General features: G+C 49.8%; 1 protein-coding gene across 3 annotated transcripts in view; it reads left to right on the top strand.

The window, feature by feature from the left end:
* The first annotated feature begins 8004 nt into the window (after positions 1–8004).
* Positions 8005–27689, top strand: part of TSPAN18 (tetraspanin 18) — a 181034-nt gene continuing 161349 nt past the window's right edge. For 2 of the 3 annotated variants that reach the window (XM_019746421.3, XM_074336252.2), the window contains exon 1: positions 8006–8309. The gene's annotated coding sequence lies outside the window, so the exon portion shown is untranslated. Of the gene's footprint in view, positions 8310–27689 lie in introns of all 3 variants that reach the window. The other variant, XM_019746423.3, reaches the window with a different exon arrangement.

The raw sequence follows: 27689 nt of genomic DNA on the forward strand, positions 1-27689 counted from the left end.
AGAAAAGATGCCATTAGGCAGTATGGACATGTACCAATACACACACACACGAGCACAGACATGTGCCATCACACACACAGAGACATGTGCCATTACATTTACACCTATATACACACAAGCACAGGCACATACATATACAAATATAGACACACACACATACACATAGGTACAAATATGTACCATCACACATACACATATAAGCACTGACATGTACTCACATACACATGAGCATGGGTGTGTATACACACAAGCACAGACACACTCGCACACACTCAAGTCGATCATCAGAGTTCCTTCCATCTTCAAGGCCTTGTGAGCTTCATGAGGGGAACTAGGATTCCAGTGCACGTAATAGTGTGTGATGTTCTTCCTGCTGTTGTTAGTTGTTCCCATTTAACAGATGGGGAAGCTGACCTAACAGGATAATGCTACCAGAGGCAGCAAGATAAAATGATTAAGAGCTCAGGTCCTGGAGCCGAATTTGAATCCTGGCTCTACCACTTAGCTGTGCAACATTTGTCAAATTACTTAGCCATTCTGTGCCTCAATTTTCCCATCTGTGAAATGGGGATAATGATAGTAGTAATTATTCAGAAAGACCTTAGAAGAGCACCTGACATATAGCAAGTGCTCTGTAATATTAGTTAAGTAAAGACCCCATTTCCAAGGAGCAGGAAAAGCCCCTGGAGTCTTACGGTTTTGTGCATCTGTTCCCGGGGATAGCAGGCACAGAGCACATTTGTCAGTGAGAACTTGACGTAGGGTCGTTTCTTTTGAGCCTGGTCACCTTGAAGTGTATGTTTGGACTATGGAAACTAAATGGGGAAGCAAAGACAGACGGGGCCCTAGTTTCCACATAGTAGACAGCTTAAAAGAACAGAAAGTTATTGCCTCACAGCTCTGAAACCTGGCAGTCTGAAATCAAGGTGTCAGTGGGGCCAGGGCCACACTCCTTCTGAGATTCTGGGTAGAAGCGTTCCTTGCCTCTTGCTCGCTTCTGATGGTGGCCCCAGCTCCTGGGCAGTCCTGGGCTCACAGCTGCTCAGTCTAACCTTTGCGTCCTTCGTCACATGGTCTTCTCCATATGTGTCTTCACGTTGTCTCCCTCTGTCTGTCTCTGTGTCCAAACTTCCGCTTCTCTCCCATTAAAAAAAAAAAAAAAAAAAAAAGAACTCAGTCTTATTGGATTAGGGCCCAACCTAACGACCTCATCTTAACTTCATCATCTACAGAGACACTATTTCCAAATAAGATCCCATTCACAGGAACTGGGGGGTAAGACTTCAACATCTTTGGGGGAACATAATTCAGCCCGTAACAGAGAATGAGGGAAGGAAGGGGGTGGGAGGGAGGACGGGAAGGGTGAAGAGAGCCAGGGAGTAGGAGCCAGCCTGTGCTACCTAGGTACAGGAGCAGGGTCTGTACTGACATGTAGTCCTGTCACTGAGACAGGGACAGGTGGGTGCGGATCTGTCCTGGAGCCTGGAGATGGCCCTGCCCGTGTTTCAATTCCAGCTCTGCCACTCACGTGCCGGGTGATCAAAGATAGAGAAACTCTCTGTGCCTCAGTTTCCCCCTCTGCAAAATGGGGGCAACAATAAACCTTTCCTTATAGGATTGTTGGGAGGAATAAACAGAGGCATGGTGTTTGGTGAAAGTGCTGGGATTTAGTAAGAGCTCAATAAAGTTCTTAGCTGCGGTCTTTGTAGCTTTTCCTCCCTGTAAGCACACAGTAGGCTGTCAATGCTTCATGTATTAAAGAGACTTGGTCTTCAAGGAAACTAGGCACCACAGTCTTGAATACTTACTGTACGCCTTCCGTAGGCACTTCACATGGGTTATTTCAATTCATCATCTCAGCCCCCAAGAGGTAGTTACTATCTCCATTTTGCAGAAGAGGAAACCAAGCTTCAGGGAGGTGAAGTGACTCTCCCAGGGTCACAGTGGGGTGAGATTTCAACCCAGGTCCAATCTGCCCCAGACCAGAGCTGCAACATTTAGATGCTGCACGGAAATTGATCCGAATCACCATTGTTCCCTCAGCTAGACTGCTAGTGACTCAGAGGAGAGGTGTCCTCTGCTCACGGGCAGAAGAGCCCTTGGCCGTGGACCCACTTCTAGGGCAACTCCTGGATGTTGCCCGAGGCCCCTGGTTGACCAGTTATGTGTATTTGCCTTCCGATTGCTTTCTCTTTGGGAGTTGTTTGCATCAGAGTGCAGAAGCGGGGACATAAGAGGCTCTGGGATGGGGAGCAGAGGTGTAGGGACTACCTAATAGTTCACAAAGGAGAGATGGTATCTGTCAGCAACTGAGGCTCACAGAGCTGAAAGTGAAGCAGGTTTGGTCAAAACAACACTGGGAAGCAGGACCCAAACTCCCCTAAACTCTGAAGTCAGCTTGCTGGCAGATCTTGGATAAGTTACCCCTGTGTAAAATGTATTTTCATCTGTAAAATGGGAAAGCCGTTGTACAAGATGAGTCTTAAATTTAAAATCAACTGAATTGCGTTGATTACTCCCCATTAGTCACTCAAATGAGGACCAGGACCATACACATTCTTTGTTCTTACTCAGGTTTGGGTGTCCAGGTACAGAGCCAGTTCCCGGCGCACGATGGTACCTTCACAAATATTTGTTGCATGACTGAGTTGTACCCGGGGACCCTGAGCTCCCAACTTGTTATCTCAGCAGCTCTGCATGGATGATAAAGGCGATTTAAACAAAGACTTACATTTGTTCCGCCCTTTCTGGTTTTCAACGTGCTTCCGCAGACTTGTCACCTGCTTCAATGTTTACAAGTGCCCTGTGGGGTAGGTGTTATCAGCTCCTTGTATGGAAGAGGAGAGAGGCTCAGAGAAGATAGGCCCCTCTCCCGCCAGGGCCACACAACCAAAAAGTTCAATGCCAGGATAGCCTCAGGATTCCAGACCTCCTCCCTGCCCACCCCTCTCTCCCTCTCTTGTGAGCATATGGTCATTATGCAAGTGAAAAGAGAAATGTTTGAATCTCAGTTCTTTATTTGCTGGGTGACTTTGGGCAGGTATTTCTGAGTCTCCGTCTGTGAAATAGCCATCCCTACCTAACAAAGTTGTTTGGAGGCTTAAGTAAGCTGTTGCTCTAAAGGCCTTATCGCAGTGCCTGGCACACAATACCGATCCCTCCCATTAAAGATTAGGAGTCTAAAGCACAGAGAGGCAAAGTAACTTGCCCAAAGCCACACAGCCTGGTGAACAAAGGAGCCAGGCTTAGAATGTGGGTTTATCTATCTTCACAACCTGAGCGTCTACTCAAGTAAGCATTCCATGAATGGTAGTTATTAGTACTGTATTATTTAGTGTCAGTTGATAAGATAAAGGTGGATGACGAAAGTTCAACAGTCACCATATCTGGCAGGATCTATTCCCAGGGCTCTGCTTTCTGGAAAGTCGGGTTACCAGCACCCAGAGGAAGCTGGACTCTGGGCCCCTCCCAGCACAGCCATCCTGAATCTACCTCTTTTCCTGTGAGGGGTGGGGGGTAGGAAATGAGCACCATCCCTTTTTTCCAGCTGCCAGCCAGCAGCATTCCTGGGGGTGGAGGAGGACCTTGGCAGATCTGGCCCTGGGCCTTGTGCTGAAAACACTCAGAGGCCAGCCATGGCCTATGGGTATTTGCTGGAGGGAGAAAAAGACAGAAAGGGGTGATCCCGGCAGCAGACCCAGGCCCTGGAGGGTCGAGACCATGTTCTTCAAACCCTGAAGGACATTTCTAGGACTTGCAAATTTATTTGTACGAAAATCATTGCAAAGATAAACAAATTCAATCACACTCAGTTATACATTTAATGAACTGTCTTTTTGGGGGGAAGTAATTTGCAAATTACATGTCAAAAGAGATAATTCAGGAAAAAATCAGGGAGGCAATGATTACATATTTAAAATGCGGACTGCCTGGGAAAAGCGAGGTTGTGAGATCAAAGTGCCTTTTGGGAAAAGGACCTGGCCTGTCTGGCATCATCCCGCCATCCATTCATGCATTAGACTCACCTTTATTGAGCATTTATTACGTGCCAGGGGTTGTGCTGAGAACTTTCCATGAGACTCCCACAGCCACCCGATGCCAGCGGTGTAGTTACGATTCCCAGTTTAGAAATGCATCCACTGAGGCTCCGAGAGCTTAAGTGGCTGGATCAAGGAGGCGGTTAGGAAGTGACGTCCAATATTCCCCTGAGCGCCGAGTCTGTGCCAGTTTCTGGAGCCCCGAAGATGAACAAGGCAGGGCCCTAGTCCTTGAGAAGCTCCTAGTCTAATCAGCCACAAATTTATAAATGTTAAGAGTAAGAGGTCATCCCTGTCAGTGATTTCAAATTCTTTTTAAGTAAAAGTCACTTTCTCCTTGAAATCTTATGTGAGGTACCATCGTACAAAACAGATGAGAAGGGAACCTCTTCTGGCTAAAGCAAGGAGGGAGATTTCCCTCCCTCTCCCATGGTCCTTAGGTACCTACCATGTTTCCCCGAAAATAAGACCTAGCTGGATCATCAGCTCTAATGCATCTTTTTTTTTTTTAAAGTTTTTTTTTTTTTTTTTCTAATGCATCTTTTGGAGCAAAAATTAACATAAGACCTGGTCTTATTTTACTATAATATAAGACCGGGTATAATATAATATAATACCAGGTCTTATATGAATTTTTGCTTCAAAAGACGCATTAAGAGCTGATTGTCCGGCTATGTCTTATTTTCAGGGAAACAGGGTAGGAGCAGGACCTGCCAGCCCAATTTGAAACCAAATGTCTCATTTTACGGATGGGGACACTGAGACCCAGAGAAGGAAGGGAATTGTCAAGATAGCCAGGATTGGAACTCCGGCCTGTGGACCCCTGGTTAGGAGCTCTTTGCTCTGCATTAGTGGCCCCCGGATGTTGGTGTGTGGGTACTCACCCCAGGTGTCCTATGCCCAGTGACGGGCGCAGCATCTGGGTTGCCCAGCACTGCTCACACCCTGGTGAGTTTGGGGTTTCCAAGTGCCAGGGAAAACAGAGTCTAGGAGGCCCTTGGAGGAGAAGTGAGAATTTTCAAAAGAACCCTTTCTACTAGAATCCCCAAAATCAGGGGTGTTGAAAGAGCCCTGGCCTAGAAGTCATGAGGCCTTGGTTCGATGCCCAGCTCTCTGACCATGACTAGGATCTAGTCCATGTTTCTTCCTCAGTTTCCCCATCTATAAAATGAGGTGGTTGGATGACAATGAATTTTTCACAAGGTTCCCTCCATAATGGGGAAATGGGGAGTCTAGAATCTCCTGGGCCAGGCCACTTCTGCATTTATGACAACCTAGACTCCAATTGGTCAACAGAGGCCTTAACACCACCTTCACTCCTTCCTGAGGACTGCTGACTCTTGTTCATGCCCCCCCACCCCCCTTCGTTTTCCTCCCTTTCCCAGCCTCTATCTTTCCTATCCCCTCTCCTTCTCAGTTTCCTGACATGCCACAACTTTGGTTCCTTTATTGCTTTTTCTCAAAGAAAAGCAAAAGGGATCCTTTTCTTAAAGAAAAGCAAGAGGTCATTTGTCCAAGGCCTCCATTGTACAGGTGGAAACAGTGAGACCAGAGAAGGGAATGACTTCCCCAAGGTCACCCTGTGAGAAGGAGGCCTGTTCTCTGCAACCATGATCACCTTCTCTTGTCCAGGACTGAACGCTTGGGATTCCGAACTTTTGGCACAAAGGACTTCTTGCCTAACATACTTAGAATTGTGTTTCCCAATTGTGGGGTATCAGAGCTCTTCAAGGAGATTTAAGGTCATGCATCCATGGGCCTTCAGGACTCTGACTGACCTCCCCAGGAGTTGGGGGTAGGAAGTTCCTTTTCACTTCTCTCTCAATCCTTTTGATCACAACGTGTGGGAGTCTCGGTTTGTTGCTAATGTATCTTTAACACCTTTCTAGCCCTTGCTAATCTCCCTTTTCAATAGAGAGTTGGCCCCTAGCTCAGCACCTTCCTTAGGCAGTAGTATCTTGCTGGAATTTTTAAAAAGTTTTTTTTTTATTGTGGTTAAATATGCATTGTTGAAATTTAATAACATTGCTTTATTTTCATTGTATTTATTTTACGGTTACCTTCTATTTATAGGAATGTGATGCTGGTTTTCCATTTATGGTAATGATATAACATTTCTTTGAAAAACCAAGCACATTTAAGTGAAAAAAAAAAGACAAAACAAGAGTTGATTTAAAGAAAGCTATGAATCAAATGGTTCTATCTGGTGTACAGATAGGGCCAGAATCTTGATGGAGGCAGGGGAATGGCTGAGATCCCGGGAACATGGACTTGGGACCGGAGCTATCTTTCCAGCTGGGTGTCGAAGTGGCCAATTGGCTTGCTGGGTCGTCACTGCCTTGCACTCCCTTCCCCCACTTCCTCCTGCCTGCTTCTACCAATGCCCCAGACCCTTAGAAACTCCATCCCTCCATCCTGTTGTCTCTGGCCTCTACCTCCCCAGTCCCTGCACCCTTATTATAGGCTCATGCTTTTTTCCTCTTTAAATTTATGTGGTGCCTTGCATCCGAGATAGCCTTTTCCAACAGCATTCCATAAACGCAGGGCCTGTGGGGTTTCTCAGCTCAAAGGGTCAGCCTCTCCCCCAGCCCTGTTTTGGCAGCTGAAGGGGTGAGTGTGAAGCCTGAGGCCCTTTAGCAGTTTCCCTGCCCTTGTGTTACAGAAATTGCACTATTAAAGATTTTTCTCCCCTTGGGTTAAGCATTGCTCTCTCTGGGTCCATTTCAAAACAGTGGATCCTGTTGTTTCCCTCCCAGCCACACTTCTACTCTATTAGCTTCTCCTCAATTTACCCAGTGACTCATTGAAATGGTTGAAAGGACCAGACATTCTCAAAGTCCTTAGAGGGATGTATCCTTTTCTTGGAATGCGGCCAAGGAAAGACAGCGACTTCTTGCCCCTTGAAATTCTGCCCTGTGGCCTGACATCACCAACATTCATATTCAAGACTGGAGTAGGTTCAACTCCTATCAGTCACTCTCTCCTTGGTACAAATCTGTCGACCAAGGGGCCTCCTCCTGTAGCAATTCTGTGGGCTTGAATGTCCAGGGGCTGCAGGCACGGGGTATGGACGCATCAGAGCTGGGACTCAACTCCAAAAAGAGCTGCCCAAGGAAGAGGAGTGGACAACCTGACCCCTCTCAGCTGGCGGTTAGCAAGCACTTTCACTTGGGCTGTCCGCTTTGATCCGCTTGCTTACCCATTTTGTCTGGGGCAGGCTGGGTGGGTAGCTGCTTTATAGAGGAGGTTCAGAGGTTAAATGTTTCCTTGACGTCATGTGTCAGGGGCTGAGGAAGGGTTCTGTGGCTGTGGCAGCAGTACAAAGATGGAAAGAGAAGTCCTGAGATTGGAGACACAGATCTGGCCTCTTGCAATCAAGTCATTTGCATCTGGTCTGGGGTCAGGACTCTCTCCCGGTGCTGCAACCCCTCCAGTCGCCTCTGTTACCTGCAACAATCTAAAGCAGCCCAGGGAGGGTGAACCCTGCTGGCTTTCAGCAGGTATTCCCAGGGCTTCCGGAAGCCCAGGAACGAGGTTCGGATGGAGGGTCACCCCACCTCCAACCCTACAGTCGGGTCAAGGGGAGTGGGGCAGTGTAAAGTTTCCCTGGAATAAATACTCCAGGTCTAGCGTGCCACCCTGCCCACTGCCCCAGCAGATCTTCTGAACTGAGCCGGAGCTGGGGCTCATGAGGAGAGGAGGGAGGCGGGCAAGGGGCATAGGAAGGGAAGAAGGGCAGAAGGTGGCCCAGTGCCCCCCAGAGCAAGGCTTGGATGCGGGACTGAAGGCGGAGACCCAGGCAGGGAGGAGGCGAGGAGTAGCCCGCGGGAGGAGACGTGCCTTCACGGCGGCCGCCACGGCAGCGGTGGCGGCGGCGACTGGAGACTGAAGGGGAGGAGGTTTGGGGAAGGGAGGGAGCGCGGGGGAGAGGGAGGGACGGAGGTTGGTTGGGAGGTGGGGCCGGCGGGCGGGCGGGCGGTTGCAGCTGCCGCCAGCATCTCGGGGGCTCCAGGCTGCCGGGCGGACGCAGCGCGGAGCGATCCACAGCCGAGCCGCGCGAGGCCGCCCGAGCCCCGGCCCCGAACCCCGAGCCCCGAGCGAGTGCAGCCGCGGCCGCCGCCTCGCGCCAGCGGGTCCCTGGACAAGCCGCCGCCGCCGCCAGGAAGGCAGCCGGCGCCCAGCAAGTTGCGAGCGCGCTTCTCCGCCCGGGGAAAGTTTCCCTCGCGGCCGCCGGCAGGAGTTGGCGCGGGGTCCAGCCGCTGCCTCTGGAAGGTAGGGGGCTCCGCACCTCGGTGCCCTGCGTGCGTCTCGCAGCTACGTCCCCAGGGACTTGGAGACTCCACGCGCGCTCCCCCTGGGAGACTGTTGGGCACGGTCGGGGTTGGGGGTGGGATTGGGGGGATCCCAGGACGGTCCCGGGAAAGCCTTGGAACCAAGTTCTACTTAAACTAGCATTGGGAGGGTCAGGGAGATGTGCTCGTCCCCGAATCCGCTGAGAGCTGGGGGCTTCCCACCGGACAGGTGCAGCGCCAGTCCGCGTTGAGCCTGGGTGGGTGGGTGAGTGTGGGGCGCCAGGAGAACGGCGGGGGTGGCAGGTGTGGTTACAAGGTTCAGGATCTCGGCGAAGGTTGAGCCCTGAGGGAGGGGTGCGCGCTTCGCTACACTGTAGGAAGGCAGGTAGGGACCAGGGATTAGGAGCGACGATCTGGCCCGAGAGGATTGCTGGGCCCAGTAGGGCGCTGAGGGCGTGCGATCTTCGGGGTCCCTGGCAGTTGTGCGGGGTGAGAGCGCCACGCTTTCCTCCGGGGGACCCCCCTAACTTCCTACACGGTGTGTGCGGTTCGGGGAAGCAGGTTCTGTGGGGTGTCGGTGGATCCGAAGCTCGGGCATCTCCAGAATTAGGGAGTGTAGTGGGAGTCGGCTTGGAGGGTTGGCGGGTTAGCGAACGGCGTCGCGCGGGCTTTGGGACCCGGCTGGCTTGAGGTGAGTTGACTACCGCCAGGGGGCGACCTTCCCTGGTCCTTTCACCCACAGGAACGCGAGTCCTGGTTCCTGCGACAAACGCTTTGAAAATCCAGGATAGACAACCACAGACCCTCCAAAACACGCCGTCGGGGCCTCTCCCAGAGGAGCATCCGGCTCCACAGGCGGACTGGGGGAGAGGGTCCGAGTAGGAGGCTCGGTGCCTCAGTTGTAACTGCACCGTGTGCTGGAAAGCTTGGCTGTCAGGAGTTGGTTTTCCTGGGGGACTAGCACGGTCTATGGGTGAACTAAAAACTCACTCTCAGAAAGACAAACGAGAGAAACTGTACACTAACAGCAAATTTGTGTGGAGAAAATGGATGGGAGAATTAACTTTTCAAGGTTTCTTTGGAGTTTGAAACCCTAACCCCTGAATGCACGCTTTTTGTAAAAGTTGTACCTTTGTTTCCTGGATCAGGCCAGACCCCTACCTGCTGTGGCCCAGTGAGAGTCTTGGAGCATAGCCTATCCCCTCTTATCCATCCTCATTCTGGGCACAAATAAACTGGGAGGTACAAGTTGGGGATGAGGGGAGCCCCTTAAAGACTTGAGCAGCCTGGGCTCAAGTGGTAAATTTCTCAGTCAACAGGAACCCCCCCTTCCCCCAATCTGGGGTCTACAGGCCACATTCATCTGGTCTGGTGGAAACCTGCTATGTGTCCCATTGTCTGACCTCAGGGGCCCTGTGTGTTGAGTCTTTGTGTCCCTGCCAAAACCTTGCGGAGCAAGGTGGCTGCTGGCATCTGTGAAGAGCATCGTCTTTGTCATGTGTGGGGCTGTGTGACACTGAAGGGACTCTTGCCTCATTTCTCTCTCTAATTCCCTGCCTCCTTCCTGCACCCCAAGTGAGTACAAATGAGCAAATCAAAGCTGGTGCAGTGGCCTCATAGGGGCTGAGGAAGTTTTCATCTTTCTTTTGGCTAGAAACTGTGTGCTCATTGGGCAGTCCCCTTCCAGTGTCCCCTGAGTCTCCTGCAAAGGTGATGGAAATGGGGAGGACCCTGAAAGAAAGTTGAGGTGCTTGCTTTCGATGTAGCCCACCTAACATTTTTGTTGGGTGCTACCAACTTGCTCTAGGACAGAGTTGTCATAAAGGAAGAGCAACATGCTTTTTCTTTTGAGTAGAAGAGGAGAGGGAGCTGGGAGACAGAGGAAAGGGTGGAGGAGCTGGTCTCTGGATGTGTCTTCAAGACATTCCATGGGGCTAGAAAACAAAAGGATTTTTTGTTTTGTTTTTAGTGACTCTTGTTTTTCTGTGGAGGAAAGCCTGCCGGGAACAGCCCTGCCCTTGGAACCTGGGTGTGAGCGGGAGGCCCAAGGGCTGGCAGCTCCTGTGTTCCACTCACTCTCTCTGCACCCGGCTCCGCCCCCCCAAAACATACCCTGAAGAGAAGAGGGAATTGAGACCCCAGGGCTGCTGACGTCCAGTTTGGACTTAGCCTATCATGTGTGGACCCACAGTGCTCCCAGGCACGTTGTGGTCTCTGATTCAGCAAAATTTCAAGTCTTGGTCACTTTGTGTCCTTGTTTTCCTGTCCCCAAATCCATTTAAATGGCTGACCCGCAGGGTATCTTTACCCAACCCAAGGCTGAAATAGCATTGCATCCGTGAAAGTTCTAGAGCACTTTCTAGAAGCCAAAGTTCATCTGGAGTTGGAGTTAGGACATCTTGGGTTGATCCCCCAAAGCAGCCCACCCCGTATAAAAAATTCCTTGTCAGCTGGGAAGTTGCTCCTTGAGTTACTTAATGAGGTTTTCCTGGTCTGGGGAGTGTGGTTGGAAGACAGGGTGCTGGGCAGGAACAGATGTGTGAGGGGATATTGAGGCAAGGGCTTACAGCAGGGATTTGTGGGAGGGGGTCCGAAAGGGAGGAAACAGCAGATTCAAATCCAACTCTAATGGCTCATCAGTGTGGCCTTGGGCAAGTCACTTCCCCGCTTGAGTCTGCTTTCCCCGTCTATGGATTGAGGGTCCTGGCCCAGGAGGTTCTGAGGGGCTTTGCCATGTAGGAGAGTCTAACCTTTAGGATGCTGGGCATCCCTGCTCTGCCTTCGGTCCAGTGGAGGGCACCTTTCTCGGCTGTCTTGCCCCACCCTACCCCACGCCTGCTTTAGCAGAGTGAACCAGGCTCCTGACCTCCATCAGATTGTGGTTTGGGGGTGGAGAGGGTCATGTTGGTGCTCCCCGGGAGCTCCATGTCTGTCTGCAGGCTCAGATCTTGCCTTTCTCCTCATGCATGTCCTGCCCTCACTCTCTCCCTTTCCCTGGCAAGAGCAAATGTTGGTGGCTGCGCTGCCCCTTTTAGGGGTCCCCTCTTTCCAGAGGGCTGCTCTTCTGGCCTATTTCATCAGCTGTTGAGAAGAAAACGAGGGACATTTGTTCATGCTCCTCTGGGACACAGCAAAGGGAGGGGTCTTGGAAACCAGCACTTTGGCCCCTCCCCAGGAGCAGATGATGGGCTGAGTGGGTATTTCTGCAACTTGATGCCATTGAGCAAACCTGCCAGCTTGGGCTCCTCCTGCTGCACAGGCTGGCACCTTGGCCCTGCATCAGCGCTCTGATGTAGGGAGGGGGCGCAGATAATGAAACACTTATTAAAATAAGAGAGAGTGAGATGACGAGCAGCAGTGTTTGCAGCTGGCAAAGCAGGTCTTTCATCTCAGCACTTATCTTAAGGTCCAACCCTTACCCCTTGTCTGCACCCCAGACTGCTGCTTTAATTAGTGATTTAAACTACTTGGAGATGAGCAGAAACATGTTCTCGGGGTGTGTGTGTGTGTGTGTGTGTGTGTGTACATACTAAGAGGCAACAAGATGGAGTGGAAGGGTCACTGAATCAGGAGTTAGGAGATTTGTGTTCTAGCCCTGATTCTGTTACAAATGGAGCTGTGTGACCTTGAATGAGTCACTACCCCTCTCTGAGCTTCAGTTTCCCTATTTCTTTAGAGGCAGCATTATGTGGTAGTTAGGCTGCCTGGGTTTGAATGCTGGCTTTCTCCTACTTAGCTATGTAACTCTAGGCCATTCAACCTCAGTTTCCTGATCTGTAAAATGAGACTAATAATACCTCATTTTATTGTTGTGACTGGTTATCCAGATGAAATGTATAAAGCACTTAGCACAGGGGCTGGCACAGTAAATGCTTAGTAGATAGTCACTATCTTCACTGTCATTATTGTCATTGTTACTGTTATTGTAAAGTGGGGGGGAAGATCAACTTTGATCCTTTCCAGCTCTGATCTTCTGGGGCGTGGTATAGTGCGTATGTTTGTATGTCTGCTTTAGGGATGGAAGACAAGGGTACATAAAATAAATTGCTTTTTTGTTTTCTTTCTTCCTTTCCCTGCCTCACTGAGGGACTCCTGAGTTAAAATCTTGTGAGTATTCTCACGATAGCCCTGTCCTCATGGCAGGAAGCCCACTTTGACGTCACTGAAAATATCCTGGTTTCTGGCACTTGAGGGATGATATTTCATCAGCTCGTATTTGCCCATCATTTCTCTTCCACCCTTTGTTTCCCACCCTGAACCAGAGTACGAAGACCATATGTGCAGATAATGAATTTAAGCTGATACACAACTCCCAGATTCACCCAAATAGAAGGCCATCCTCCTGGAGACACTTTCGACTTCAAAATAAATAATCTGGCTCCTCTGCTACATTGCATTCTATCTGGCTGGCCCTGCTTTCCTCTCTGTTCTGCTCCTGAGTCTGTTGCAGGGACGTGGGCTGGGCCAGGTCTGTGATCTAAGGCTCTGGGCTCCATCAGCCGTCTTGGCTGAGGCAGCCTCCCCCCGCTGTATCTCTGCCTCATCCCCTTCCGGCAAGGCTGGTGCTCTGAGCCGTCCTAGTGGTGCTCTTTATGGTAACAGACACTGTGGGAGTGCTCACCCCACAGCTAGGAGCTAACCAATGCTTTCTGTCACCTCTACCCTCAAGGTTGGTTCAGATGCTGTCCCCATTTTACAGATTGGAAAGGCTCAGAAAAATCAAGAGAGTAAGTGATGGGACTGGGATGTGATCCTAGGTTGATCTGATTCCCCATCCTCTGCTCTAACCCACTATGTGATCTTTCCTCGTGTTTCAAAACCTCCTGTGAGCGCCAAAGCCCCAGGGAAGATATCCCTGAGATTCAGTCAGCCCCCTTCCTCCCTGCTTTTGATCATTTTCCAGGCTCAGAATGCCTTATGGGATTCCCCCTTTTCATCCTGCATTGTTTACTCAGCCATCCTGGGGACAGTGAGGGGAAGGAGTTTTTTGGGGCAAGACTGCTTCCAGGAGGGGAATGATCTTATTAAGCAACAAAAGGTTGTAATTGAAAGAGGATGTGTGTTGGAGTCACAGATCTGCATTTGAGTCTTGTTTCTGCCACTTACTGGCTATAGGGCTCTGGTTTCTTTATCTGTCAAAATCAGAATAATAGCAACAATGATATTGTTAAGTAAAGTAACACTAGCTGCCACAGCAGATGACCCCAAATTCTCGGTGGCTTAACACTGCAGGCTAATTCTTGCTCACATTACTTGTCTAACATGGATCTCTGCTCCACATGGGTATTCAGGGACCCAGGCTGCTAGTCACTTCACTATCTTTGTAGCTGCACCTGGATTATGTGGCACCCACAGTTACTGCAGAAGGGGAAGAGAGATGGAAAAGGCACACTAACGCTAACCTGCCTTAGCCAGGAGGCGACATACATCACTTCAGCTCTAGTACTTGTCAGAACTGTCACATGGCTCCCAACCAGCTATAAGGGAGGCTGAGAATGTAAGGAAGAGGGTGGATATTTGCTGAGCACTAACTCCCTCCATTTACATTTCCCTAATAGAGTACTGTGAGAATTAATTGAGATGGTGCTTTTAAAGCTTCTAGCATCGACCCAGTGCATAGTCCATAAAACATGGAAGATTCCTTTTCCTAATAATCCCTGATGTGCATTGCTCTTTATAGATTACCGACTGTGTACGTGGAAATATATCTCTGGGCAGATCATATATTGCCTATAATACACTGGAGGGAGGTGGGGCTTAGAGAGGCCCAAGGGACTGGCAAAGGAATAAATACACAGCAAGGGCATTAAGGTGGGCCCTTGACCTTTAACCCCTGACCTTTAGTTGCTCCCATGGCCACCTTTGGCTTTTACTGAAATTTACTTCTCTGAAAACTTCCCAGAATCCTCCAGTACCTACTTCTGCTCCTATTTCCACCTCCCATATCATAATGGTGTGGAGCTTCTGTATTCACCTTATGTGTGTGCAGGGGTCAGGAGGAGAAGGGCCCAGAGAGGGGAAGCTGCAGGAACTATCTGGAAGCTCAGGGAGAAGCCGAAGGGCATGAGGTGAGAGAAGCCATACATACTTTTAGATATTCGTAATGAAAGCCATAGGAATTTGGGCCCTATATGCACTGCTTTGGGAACTGCTGTGCATTCAAGCTTTGGGGTGTCCCCCAAATGATGTACAAGGTTACCTGTGTTTCCTGTCTCACCTATGCAGCCCCACGCTGGCCCTCATGGAATTGGCCAGGGAAGGAGAGGGGGCCAGATGAGGCTCTCCAGCCCTGTTTTTCTGCAGACAGTAAGATGGCCAGAACTAGGTTTGAAACCTGACTCTTCTAGTGGGCACTTGTTCATCTCTCTGAGCCTCAGGTTTCTCTTTTGCAAAATGGGAAGAATATGGGAAAGTTAAAAAGCTAATCAGGTGCCTGGCACATAGTAGGTCTCAACACATTTGTACATCTCTCCTCTCCCACTTGAGTAAGAAGGAAGAGATGCCTTTGGCAATGCCCACCCATAACGACCGTGTCTTGGATGGAGAGGCACTGGGTATCCATCCCCAGCAGCCTCTGGCAGAGCTCTTAGGTTGAACTAATATAACTTCGATTTGAAATGGGTGAAGAATATGGAGCCCGGGCCGGCCCTTGGATTTAGGCCCGTCTTTTCATGTCTAATTTACCATTGTCAGTGAGAGGCCTGGGGCTTGCGGCTGAGAGAGGCCCCCGCCTATGTTGCTGCCTCTCCAGCTGGGACAGATTGCAGCACTCTCCCCGGCCAAGTGTGCCTCAGCTTCCTGGGGGAGCAGCCCTGCAGCCACCTGGTGCCTGACATTTAGGGCTCCCTCCAGCAGGGCAGGCCCAGGGTTCTCATCTGCTATGGGCTTCTAGCTCCTAGGGGAACGAGGCACTTCTGAGCCAAAACAGAAACACCCCCGGAATAACTGTCCCCTTGAACAGACCCTATGGGAATTGCTGGTGCGCTGGACCCTGGAGTGGAGGGGTGTTTGGGAAAGGATGGCTTCCCAAGACAGGGTTCCGAGGTGGTCCATTGCCCCCTTGGGCGTAGTGGACACTTGTGGGCGCTGCATACATTGGCCTCCCACCTCAGCTGCCACCGAGATGCTAGGAAGGCACGCTGACTCCCGGCTTATCCGAGAAGCACTGCAGGCACACAGGCCAGGGAGGCTGTGAGTTGGCACCGCGTGGTTCCTCAAACACACCTCATTACTCCTAGCCCCAGACCTCAACTCCTGTAGGAACACTTGAGACAGGGCTTTGGGCCGCCTCAGGAGCCCTGTGAGGCTTCCTAGAGCTACTGTAACAAAATGACACAAACTGGGGGCTCCATGCAAGACATTGATTCTTTCATAGTTCTGGAGGCTAGACATCCAAAATCAAGGTGCTGGCAGAGCTCTACCTGCCAACACTTTGCTCCCTCCTAGCTTCTGGTGGCCGTTGGCAATCCTTGGTGTTCTTCGACTTGTGGACACATCACCCCAATCTCAGCCTCTGTCATCACATGGTGTTCTCCCAGCGTTCAACTTTATTCCTCTCATGAGGATAGCAGTCATATTGGATTAGGGTCAAATGACCTCATTTTAACTTGAACTTGATTACTTCTGCAAAGACCCTATCTTCAGATAAGGTCACATTCACAGGTACCAGGAGTTAGAACTTCAACATACCTTTTGGGGGTTCACAATTCAACCCATAGCAGGTGAGTATGTCATTGCCCCATTTTACAGCCAAGAAAACCAACAAAGAGGTTAAGTAATTTGCCCAAGTTCATAAAACTATGCAACTAGTAAGTGATTGGTAGATTAATCTCTGTACATCTCAGGGTCCTTCTCTATAAAGTGGGGATTTATACCCACCTCGTGGCCTAGTTATGAGCGTCAAAGGAGGTAACTGCATCCAACACACTGTGTCCACAACTAAGCATTTGTGAAATCTTTGTTCCCTCTTGACAGGCCTGGAAAGGTGCTGGGTGTTCAGTATGGGCTCAGAAAACAGCGACGTATATGAATTGTAACCGACTGCAGATAGTGTGTTTTCTAGAAAGAATGATTTGAAACGACTGCATGAAAGGCACCATTTACATTCTTTCAATGTATCTTTGTGGAGTTGCCTGCCATCTCCTCCATCTCCTCTCAAGTTGAGAATCTCTGGTTGAGATGAATTGTTCTCACTTGCTATGTGTCCTGGGTTCACCTTTAGCACTGGAAATCACTGACTTCTGCAAGCTGAGCTCCTCTCTCCAGGTGCGGTATCTGGGCATCTCTACACAAGGAGGGAGCGTAGGAGGGACAGCAGATGGCTGTCAGCTACAGACCCAGCCTGTAGGGGCCCAGGAGGGTTTGAGGGTTCAGATATGCAGCCTCTTCCCCAGGCAATGAAAGCAGAGGAGGCAGGATGCCATTGAGGGTTAGGAGTGTGGCTTCTGAACATAATGGCCTGGGTTCAAAATCCCAGTTCAGCCAGGTCCCTTGATCTTTGACAAACTACTCGACTCCTTTGTGCTACCATTTTACCTCACAGGGTTTTATGAAGATAAAATAGGATTCAAATGCATACATGTATCTCTTAGGATTGAATGTGGCACTTCAAAAGTATTCAGTGAGTGTTAGAATTATTCTGATTATTTCTTATCGGTTACCCTTAATGGAATGAGGGCAGAAACCTGTCTGCTTTGTTCTCCGCGGAGCCTGCAGGGTGTAGCTCAGTGCCTGGGGTTCAATAGATGTTCAGTTCGCACATGCTGAATGAATGAATGAATGAATGAATTCTTAGTCGTAACTTCTTTGGGACACATTCTTCCTTGCTATGCATGGAGGCCTCTGCCCATGGGCCCCGATTATCTAGGGACACCACAGGAAACAACCCAGGTGGGAGCCCCAGGATGCCATGAAAAACTCAGGAAAGATCCTTATATCTGGGGGTGGGGGTAGCCCCCGCCTCCCCATGGAGTGAAGTGCAAATTGCAGCTTGGAGGATGAGGAGTGGCTGGGGAAGGGGAGTCTGGAAGGTTGTGTCACCACAGGAAACAGGCTGTGTGGGGGCCCCGTGGGTAGAGCCACATCTGTGGTGTTGGGTTTTCCCACGACTTCTGGGGGAACAGAAGGATGCCACTCTGACACATGGAAGGGAGGCCAGTCCGCCTTCAGGGCTATTACCTAACAGGTGTACCTCATTCGAGGCAGGCCAGATCTATACCATGCCAGCTGGATCAGGGGTCCTCATTCAATTTACAGATAAATGAACTCTCAAATTCCCATTGCTCCCTACTGCCTTAAAAATAAAATTTGATTTACCGAAGTTCAACTTACACACTTTGTTAGGGAAAACATCTGTTGTGTAACGTGATCCTGTTAGCCTCCTGGCTGGAAACCCTTCAGTGGATTCTCACTTGTGTTCAAAAGGCTTTGTCCGGCAGCCTCTGCCCCCTCCCCCATCCAAGCCTTTTTCCCTCTGTTCCAGCCCACCTGTGACCTTGCTTCCTTCTCTGGCCCCCACCCACACAGGGCTACTCTACATGCTCTCCTCCCCCAACCCCGGCAATGCTTTTTTACTTCTTCTTTAACTACCTGATTCTTCCTCATCCTTTGGAGTCCAGCCCCTGCATCACCTCTGCCAGGAAGCCCTCCTGGACTCCCAAGAGGGCCAACTTCCCCCATCTGTTGGCTCCAATTGCTCCACCATCCCCTCCTTAATGTGGTTTCATCACAGTTGGGCGATTGTTGACTTGTCTTTGTGGTTATTTAATGCCTAGCTCCCTCACTTTAGTATAAGCCCCAGAAGGCAGGGACCCTGTCAATCTTTGCTCATCCCTGTATCCCCGGTACCTGGCAGGTGCTCAGGAGGTGCCTCCCTCCATTTTCGCCCAGTGTTTTTCAGGTCAAGAGCATGGCTAACATGTATTGGTCACTTGCAGTGTGCCAAGGCACTTGCAAGTCTGATCTCATCCAATAGAATGGCTTATAGTCCCAGTTCTACCACTCACCCGCTCCACAGCCTTGGGCAAGTTACTCAACCTCTCTGTGTCTCCTTTTCTCATCCATAACATGGGACTAAAAATAATACCTGATTTATTGAGCTGTTGTGAGGATTAAATAAATTAATTCATGTCAAATTTAGTTTCTCACAATTTTGGCGGCTAGAAGGTCATGATCAAGGTGTCAGCAGATCTGGTTTCTTCTGAGGTCTCTTTCTTTGGCTTGCAGATGGCCACCTTCTCCTTGTGTCCTCACATAGCCTTGCTTCTATGCACCTTCCTCCCTGGTGTTTCCTGGGTGTCCAGACCTCCTTTTCTTTTAAGGACACCGGTCAGATTGGAGTAGGACCCACCCAAAAGCCTCATTTTAACTTAGTCATATCTTTAAAGGCCCTATCTTCAAATACAGTCACAGTCTGAGGTACTGGGGTTAGGGCTTCAACATATGAATATAGAGGAACACAGTTCAGCCTATTATACCTTCTAATTTGGTACTGTGATTATCACCATTTTATGGCTGAGGAAACCAGGGCACAGAGAGGTTAAGTCACTTGCACAAAGTCACACAGCTGGGAAACAGAGGTGTAGAAATGCAAACACAGGTGGTCTGAACCCCAAGCCCATTCTCAAGATGGTCTGTTTCCTGGCTGTGCTCCTTTACAGGAAACCAGGGTCTTCCCTGTTGGAGCCAGTTTGTGTCTTCTTAACGGCTAGGCTGGGGAGGAAGCAGGATCTAGGGGTCTCAGAGGCCTCTCACCTGGCCCCTTGCTCCCTTCCAGCCCTTAATCTCTTGTTCAGTGGCAGCTACAGAAATTTTGAGGGAATTGGGACCTATCTTTCTGAACCCGGGCTGAGAAGGAGGCCACGATGAGGTGACAAGGAAGTAAGAAGGTTCCAGGAAGTGAGGGAGATTACCAATTCCAGGGTCTTCTCCCTCCCCAGAAGTCATTTATTTGATTTCCCAGTTCTCAGAAGTGCTTTGAAAAGAATCGTGTTTTACTGGTGAAAGGCTTAGGAGGAAAATAATCAGAAAATATGGAAATAGAACAAAAGCCTGTTTAATGGAAACTCTCAGTCTTCACCCAGTCTCCTCGCCCAGAGACCAGTGTTACCAGCTTCCGGTCTCTTTTGAATTGTTTCCTGGGGAAATAAGCATACCTAGGTGTCATGCGGGAGACCCTGCTCGCTGTGCCATTTGTCGTGCGGGGCGGCCTGCGGGGTCTCTGCTCCCGCTCCCCATACAAGAACGCAGGATATGGTGAGGCCAAAAAGGAACACCCGCGGAGCCATAGGTAGGGGAGTCATACCACTATATTCTCTCTGGCGGCACTATACTCTCACTGGAGGCTGGATCCACACTGTCCGCAAACCGCCATCCACGCTTGCCAGCCCAGCCGCCATCTTCTTGCTAGCCCCCGTTCTTCTCTCTTCTCCTCCCTCTCTCTCCTAGCGTAGCCACAGCAGTTATAATTGTGGCCAATGGCTCACTGGTTACAGCTGACGGCCAACCAGCCACAGCTGATGGCCATGCAATCACAGTTGGCCATTTACTACCTGAGCCAGCACCTGTCTATGTGAGGCTGAGAGCCTGGAAACTACTTTCTGGGGCTCTGCCCCCACACTAGGTACACAGCGTCCTTCATTTTATATACCTGGTGAGGTTCCATACCGTCTACTCTGCATCTTACTTTTTTTTTCACTTGTTCTGCATTAGCACATGTACTTCTGCCTTGTTTTAGTTGGGTGTCTCCAAAAGCCTACCATGAGCCAGTATCTGGGTACAAACAGTTTATAGATGAGTGGGCAGAGACGGGAGGAGAGCCAATAAAAGGTGCGATAATAAGCAGCCTCTTGCTGTGCGTAACTGGGGATCCATCCCGTGATTGTGTGGCGCTCACCTCAGAGTCGTACCAGTGAGCAGTCATCAACTTCCGCCTCTTGTGGGTTGAAGGTTGCTCCTGGGGACACTCATCCAGACACCATGTTTCCCCAAAAATAAGACCTAGCTGGACCATCAGCTCTAATGCATCCCTTTTTTTTTTTCTAATGCGTCTTTTGGAGCAAAAATTAGTATAAGACCCGGTCTTATTTTACTAGAATATAAGACCAGGTATAATATAATATAATATAATATAATATAATATAATATAATATAATGTAATATACCGGGTATAATATAATACCAGGCTTGATATACAATAAGACCAGGTCTTACATTAATTTTTGCTCCAAAAGATGCATTAGAGCTGATGGTCCAGCTAGGTCTTATTTTCGGGGAAACACGGTACTTTCCGCCTGTCTTCTGGCCAAGAGACTGAAGGCAGGACTTGAGTACGGGTTACCAGTGAACAGAACTGTCCCCTGAGGCTGTAGGGGGTCTCTGCGTGGACCATGAGACGTGGGAGAGGCACAACTCACGTGACTGCTGCTTAGCACATCCCTTCGTGATAGATACCTAGTATTCCCACGTGGATAGCCATGATACGCTGACTGATTCCCTAGTGATGACTCGGAATGCCTTTCTCACACACGCCCCTTTTCCAACACTCCACCAAGCAGACAATCTGTAGTGACCACCTATTGTGGAATGTCTAACTGGGTCAATGGCCATCTCCTCTCCTACAGTTGCTTGACCCTCTCTGGCCTCTTCTTGCCCACAGATGTCACTTTAACCCTTTCATCTCATAGGCTCCAGGTGCCTGAGCCAGGTGGGCGTTTGTGAAAGAGACCTGGGGCCCTTTGCAGGGGACTTGGGAGAGGAAGGCCAGCTGGTCATGACAGAGGGTGATTTCCACCTTCCTCCAGGGTCTTCTGTTGGCAGATCAAAGGGCTTTCTGTTGTTTTGTTTTCCTTTCTAGTGGCTTCTTGCTGGGGAAGCAGGCTGCGGAGCCAAGGCAAACAGAGCGACCTCTGAGGCCGCTGCCGGCTTTTTGTGCAAGGCTGAGTGAGATGGACCTACGGCTGTGGTACTGGGGAGGGGCTAGAACTGGGGTCACAGGTGGGAGCTTTCTCGGAGCCCTTCCTTCTTCTGAGCCCAGAGACCTGATGGGAAAACCAGGGGCCAACCTCAGTGCCTGGTGGGCCCCAGGAGGCCTGGGGATGTGGGAAAACCATGGAATTGGGAGAGTGTGGTGGCAGTGCTAAGAGAGCTGGGTGGCAGCCTAGACCCACCCCTTGAACTGCTGCTGTCCCCATTGTTCCCCGACTGAAGAGATGGGGACAGCACTGGACTAGGAGTCCAGAAAGTCAGAGTTTACAGCCTAGTTCTGCTTTGGCTTGAACTAGCTCTCGTTTTTGACGTGACTGCTGACATCTCATCCACACACTGGGGAGTGGGGCTGCTTACTCTACGGGTCTCTGCCCGACTCTAGAGTCACCCCTTGGAGCCTTGATCAGGGACTGTGACCAAAAAGCCTTGAATTCCCTGGAGAAGAGTGCTCAGGAAGCCCAGGCGTGATTGTTGATGGAAGTGGGGGTTGTTGTTTAAATGAATTAAAAGCAAGAGAGGAAAATTCATCAGCATTATTTTCAATAGCTGGGAAGAGATGCATAATTTTTCCTCCTTTCATTTGATAATTTTTTCTTCTCAAAGTAGTTTAAAGAAAGAAAGTGTCTGATGCTTTGCTGCACAATGAGCTCAAATAAAAATACTCTTTTTAAAAAGTGGTTGCTATGTAATTGAATTTAAATCGTGGGCATTTTTTTTTCTAAGTAGCCCAACCACTATTCAAACACCATTCAAAACGGTTTGAGAGGTGTGTGTGTGTTTGTGTGAGAGTGTAAAGAAAAGGAGATCTCACTGATAGAGTCTTTTTGGCAAAACAATAATAATGATAATAATATGTTAAATAAAGTTGTGTGCCTGACTTCATGCATGTGTGCTGTTGAGAAATATATGAGATTAAAAAATCAAATACTCTTCTAGAAAGAAGAGATCCAAAGGGAGCTGTAGCGTGTGAGTGGCATTTGAATGAGTCAGTGAGAATTCTGGTTTCTGAATCCCACAGATCTGAGTTCAAATCCTGACGCTGCCCCTCACCAGCTGCATAACATTTGGCAAGTTTTTCATCCTAACCAAGCCTCCTTTACCTCACCTGGAAAAACGGGACAGCACAGGCTAGATCAGGGGCCTGGCCAGGTGCTAGGCGTGGAGTGACCTGCCACAGGACGAGCAACAGGATTAGGGCCGGGCCTGTGCCGGCCAGTTCAGTGGGTCATGGGAAGAGAGCCATGTGGTGCAGTGGTTAGAGCTGGGGTCTGGGGTTGGGTCTCCTGGGTGGATTCTGGCCCTGCCACTTTCTGGTGTGTGTGACCTCGGGCTGGTTAAGTCTTGATACTTCCATTTCCATCTGTGTGAAAGTAGATAACAGCAGTGCAGGCTGTTGTTGGTGGGAGGCTGAAGAAACCGAGTGCACGTGGGGTGTGGAGCGCAGAGCTGGAGCGGCCTGTGCAGGGCAGCCGTGCCTCACCATAGACCAACGAGTCCCCAGAAGTTTGGGAGAGGGGTGAACTAGACCTCGTGGGAAGATGTGTGCAGGAGGCAGGGATCCCCCACATTTTGAGTTACCCTTGGGTCCTCTTCCTGTCACATCAGTTCTGCCACGACTGGGTGTAGCCAGAAGTCTCCCAGAGACTGCAGCCGTTTCTGGGGTGCTCCCTTCACTTCTGGGATCACCCCAGAAATGGCTGCAGCCAAGCTTTCCTGGGGCTCTTGGGGCTAAAGAACATGGTGATCATTCCACGTGAGGAGCATGCTGGGTGCCTTCCTAGGCCCCCCCTGGGAACCCCAAAGCTCCATGGAAGGAGAAGACTTTGGAGGTGATAATAAAGCTGCCCCGAAGGAAGAAATGCTCTTGTAACAACCGTCTGAGGACCCAATTTCAGGCACATTTTGTTCCAAATGGCCTCAAAAAGCACATTTGCCGATGTTAGGGAACTTTTCACTTTTTTTTTTAGTTTTGTTTTTTAATTTCTAGCGTGAGTGAGGGGAGAAGAACAAAAAGGAGCCATCTGCCTGGTTGAAGGGAGAAAATGAGATAGCTTGGTTTTCCTTTGCAGCAAAATGCACTGTGGCACTGTGAGTTTTCCTGCAAATGTTAATAAAAACAGAAAGTGGTAAGACAACAGAGGCGACCCCCCCTCCCCCCACCGGCTGCTGCTGGAAACACCTTCACATCGGAGCACCTCACTGGGTGTGTGTGTATTATCACATCAGAAAAAGAGCAATTTTCAGCAATGTCAGATCACAGTCTCAGCTGCATTAGGGAAAATCTCCGTCTTGACGCCAGGGAACAGGGCGAGAACAACGTCTGGCCTACTCCTGGCTGCAGCCCTGTGTCTGTGCTGAGACCCCAGCCTGCAGCCAGCCTGGGCGCCTTCTCCACTGCTTACTGCTTAGTGGGGAGGAAGTGATACAGATGTGACCGCTGGGAGATGAATGAGGTTACCATCATGGTTCTGGCTTTTCCAGTGGTTCCTAATTGGTTGTGACAGACCCCGTGGAGTGGAGAGTAAGAGCCCTGGATTAGAAATGGGGAGAGAGGTTCCAGTTCCATCTTTGCTATAGCTCGCTATGTAACCTTGGACCCTCTCTGGGCTCGTTTACATCTATAAAACCTCTGTGTGTCAAGAATGGACTGGGGGTGAGCTGCAGCTGCCCCCTTTGGATGGGGTATGCCTCTCTCTCATTCTCCTTCAGGGTCTTTGCTGGGACTGGCATTTGGAACCCACAACAAAATGCTGCCCTCTGGGACTCTGTTGGGACAGAGCCCCAGAAAGCAGTTTCCAGGCTCGCGGCCTCACATAGACAGGTGCTGGCTCAGGTAGTAAATGGCCATCAATGTGATTGGATGGCCATCAGCTGTGGCTGGTTGGCCGTCAGCTGTAACCAGTGAGCCATTGGCCACTAATATAACTGCTGTGGCTACGCTAGCAGAGAGAGAAAGAATGGGGGCTAGCAAGAAGGTGGCAGCTGGGCTGGCAAGCGTGGATGGTGGTTTGCGGACAGTGTGGATCCAGCCTCCAGTGAGAGTATAGTGCCGCCAGAGAGAATATAGTGGTATGACTCCCCTACCTATGGCTCCGTGGGTGTTCCTTTTTGGCCTCACCATATCCTGCGTTCTTATGGGGGGAGCGAGACCAGAGACCCCACCGGACTCCCCACACGACAGACTCCCAACCTGTGTCAGAGAGAATGGGTTTGCAGATGAGTGATGGATGAGTTAGAAGGAGCAAAGATCTGGTCATGCTGGGATTCAATCCTGACTCCTAAACTTACCATCTTGGCGACTTTGGGTGAGTTATTTAGTTTCTCTGAGCCTGTTTACCCATTTGTAAAGTGAGAAGAGTAGCACCCACTCCAACGGATTGTTTTGGGTTTAGCACAAGACTACGATTAGAAAGTGCACAGCATGTCTTTTCTGCCCCTGCCCACAGCTGGCCTGGTGGTGTCCCCTCATGCCCCCTGGAAGGGGACACTTGGTGGTTCCTGAGCTGTGGCCCCCTGGACCCAGTACTCCCTTTGCTGTTGTGGGGGTGGGAGGTGGGAATTCTCTGGGGCCCTGGTAGTCCCCCTCTTCCTGGCCTGCCCTGCACCAGGGCCCAGCTTGCATGGAAGGGCAGGATATGCCTCTGGCTAGTCAGGGCAAGACGCCAGGCGAGGTGGTGACCGCAGCTCCCGGCAGCTCATCCTGCCAATCATGGTGCCAGGTTCTCCCTCACCGGCAGGCATCTGCTTTACCTTGTGGGCAGCTGACACATGGGAACATGCTGTCTTCACTCCCCGCTCCATGGTACCTTCCTTCCTTCTCCATTCTGCCCACAGCTGGAAACAGCCCTGTCTCCAGGGGATGGTTCGCAGGCACACGGTGCTTCCACGAGAAGCTTTCTGGTTGGGTCTTTCCTGACTACCAGTTTTTCTTATCCCAGAAACAACTTGGGTGGGGAGGTGTGGGGACCAAGTGACTTCCCTTCCCCAAACCTCAGTAGCCTTACCTGGAAAGTGGGCGTTAGTCATGCCTGGCTCATCACTGCTGCTCAGGAATCCTAAATATGATTGTGAATATTACTGTTGCTATTGTTAATTGGTTATGAGAAAGCATCTAGTGGGACATTTGGGGTTGACTTTGGTGTAAAGGATGTGGTTTGAAATGGCCTCTTTGTCTCAGAACAATTCGTGTTGATTCATTCAACTGTGGGAATTTGAAAATGGCCCACATGTTTTTCCTCCTCTTGTTCTCTCTCTCTCTCCAGCTCTTGGATTTCCTCTCATTCCCTCATTCACTTGTTCGCCACTCACACCCTTCTTGCTCACTCATCCACTCTCACACTTGTTCACACTCCTCTTCTCACACTTAATTTAAGTGAAGGTGGAACTTCAAATGGCCCAAATGTTTTTCCTTCTACCTCAGAGGCTCACACTGTCTCAACTACACACACTCAAATGTATGTACCATGTTTCCCCGAAAATAAGACCTAGTTGGACAATCAGGTCTAATGCGTCTTTGGAGAAAAGATTAATATAAGACCCAGTATTATAGTATAGTATAGTATAGTATAGTATAGTACAGTATAGTATACCTGGATGGGGTGTGCCTATATAAGTAAAATAAGACCAGGTTTTATATTAATTTTTGCTCCAAAAGACGCATTAGAGCTGATTATCCAGCTAGGGCTTATTTTTTGGGGAAACATGGTAGTGAAACTCAAACTCCCCTCCCTCTTTCCATCTCCATCATTCCGTCCCCCCACTCTTACCCTTTTCCCCACCCCTATCCTAGTAAAGTCTGAGGTCAGGAGACCTTGTTCTCATTCTGTCTCTTTTACCAACTGGCTCCGTGGCTGTGTGACATGGGCCAAATCACTCAACCTCTCTGGGCTTCGATTGTCTCCCTCCCAACAGAGGCCAGGCTACCAGTTTACATTTAGAGAGATGATCACTTTCTTATGCAGTATCTCAGATGCTCTGAGATAAGGTCCTTTCTGCAGCTGAAATTCCTTGACTCTGAGAGTGAGTGGTTTCGATCTCATTAGGCAGACTGTGTGCTGACCGGAAATTACTTTTCCTGGTATTGGAGAGACATCGTTTTATTTTGAGTTGGAAATTAATACAAAGTCAGGAGAAACATGGCAAGTTCAAGAGGATGATTCACTTATGACTTTAGAGAGACACGTCATAGCATCTCATTCGGTCTCATTCCTGACTTCCTCCGCATGTCCCTGGCAGAGGGGACTAGGGAAATGGGGGGTGGGGTTTGAACTCAGGACATAGACCCTGTGTTTTCAGCCCCCAAACCACCAGAGGGATCCACTTCATTTCATGTCCCCCTTTCACCCTGCCCCAGGTCCCATGGACAGAGAAGCTAGAATTGATTGAGAACACACCACATGGGAACATACTGTTATGCGGAATCCTTGCAACAGCTCTGTAGGTTAAGTGCAAATATCGTTCCCGTTTTAAGGATGGTGAAACTGGACCACAATAAGGCTGAGCATCGCAGAGCTCGGTCTGCAACTGGGCAGTGGTTTGCAGTGGTCTTGAGTTAAGCTTTTGATCACCAAACCATGCTGTCCCCAGTGGCCCAGTGGTGCCACAGTGGAGTGGAAAGAAAGAGGATTTCAAGATGGGAGTCCAAGTTTTAATCCTCTCCGCTGCAAACTCATTATGAACCTTGGGTGAGTCCCTTACCCTCTCTGGGCTTCAGTTACCCATCGTAAAAAGGAGGAGCAGGACCAGTGATCCCCAGAGCCCCTTCCGGCATGGTTTTCTATGGCTTTCTGGGGAGTTAGATTTTAGGCAGTGATTAAGAATCAGGATGTTGGGGTTAAATCCTGGCTTAGGAGCTGTGTGGCCTTGGGCAGGTTACCCATCTTCTCTGATACTCAGGTTCTCTGTCTGCAAAATGGAGAGAAGATCAACACCTATTACGTAAGGCTGCTGTGAGGACTGAGAGAGGTAAAGTACCTGGGACCAATGGCAGTGCTCCCGTGCCTGCCAGGTCTTCCTGTGGCTTTATGGTCTGTCTTGGAAGACCCTTTTGCTAGGGATGTGGAGTTGCTACCTGGCAAGGAAAGCCCCATCCCAGAGTTCGAGGCATTACATCCCCAAGTGACACGGTACATGGGTCACCATGATGCCTTTGGATAAAAACCACTTGGCCACCAGAATGAAATATAATGGAGCCGCCGTGTGAACTAGGGTGGGGGCTCTTCCGCCCTCCCCACTTCCTCTCCACTTTGGTCTGTCCCGAGGAACCTATGGGGAACCCATTTTGAGAATCACAGGCCATGAGCTAATAGACAATGGAACTGAGATCAGTTTCATTGTCATTCACCCAGGAATCAGAAGCTGGGAGCGTTTGCCAGAA

The sequence above is a fragment of the Rhinolophus sinicus genome, chromosome 14, assembly GCF_057876585.1.
Source record: "Rhinolophus sinicus isolate RSI-liver-muscle chromosome 14, RSI-T2T, whole genome shotgun sequence".
NCBI lineage: Eukaryota > Metazoa > Chordata > Mammalia > Chiroptera > Rhinolophidae > Rhinolophus > Rhinolophus sinicus.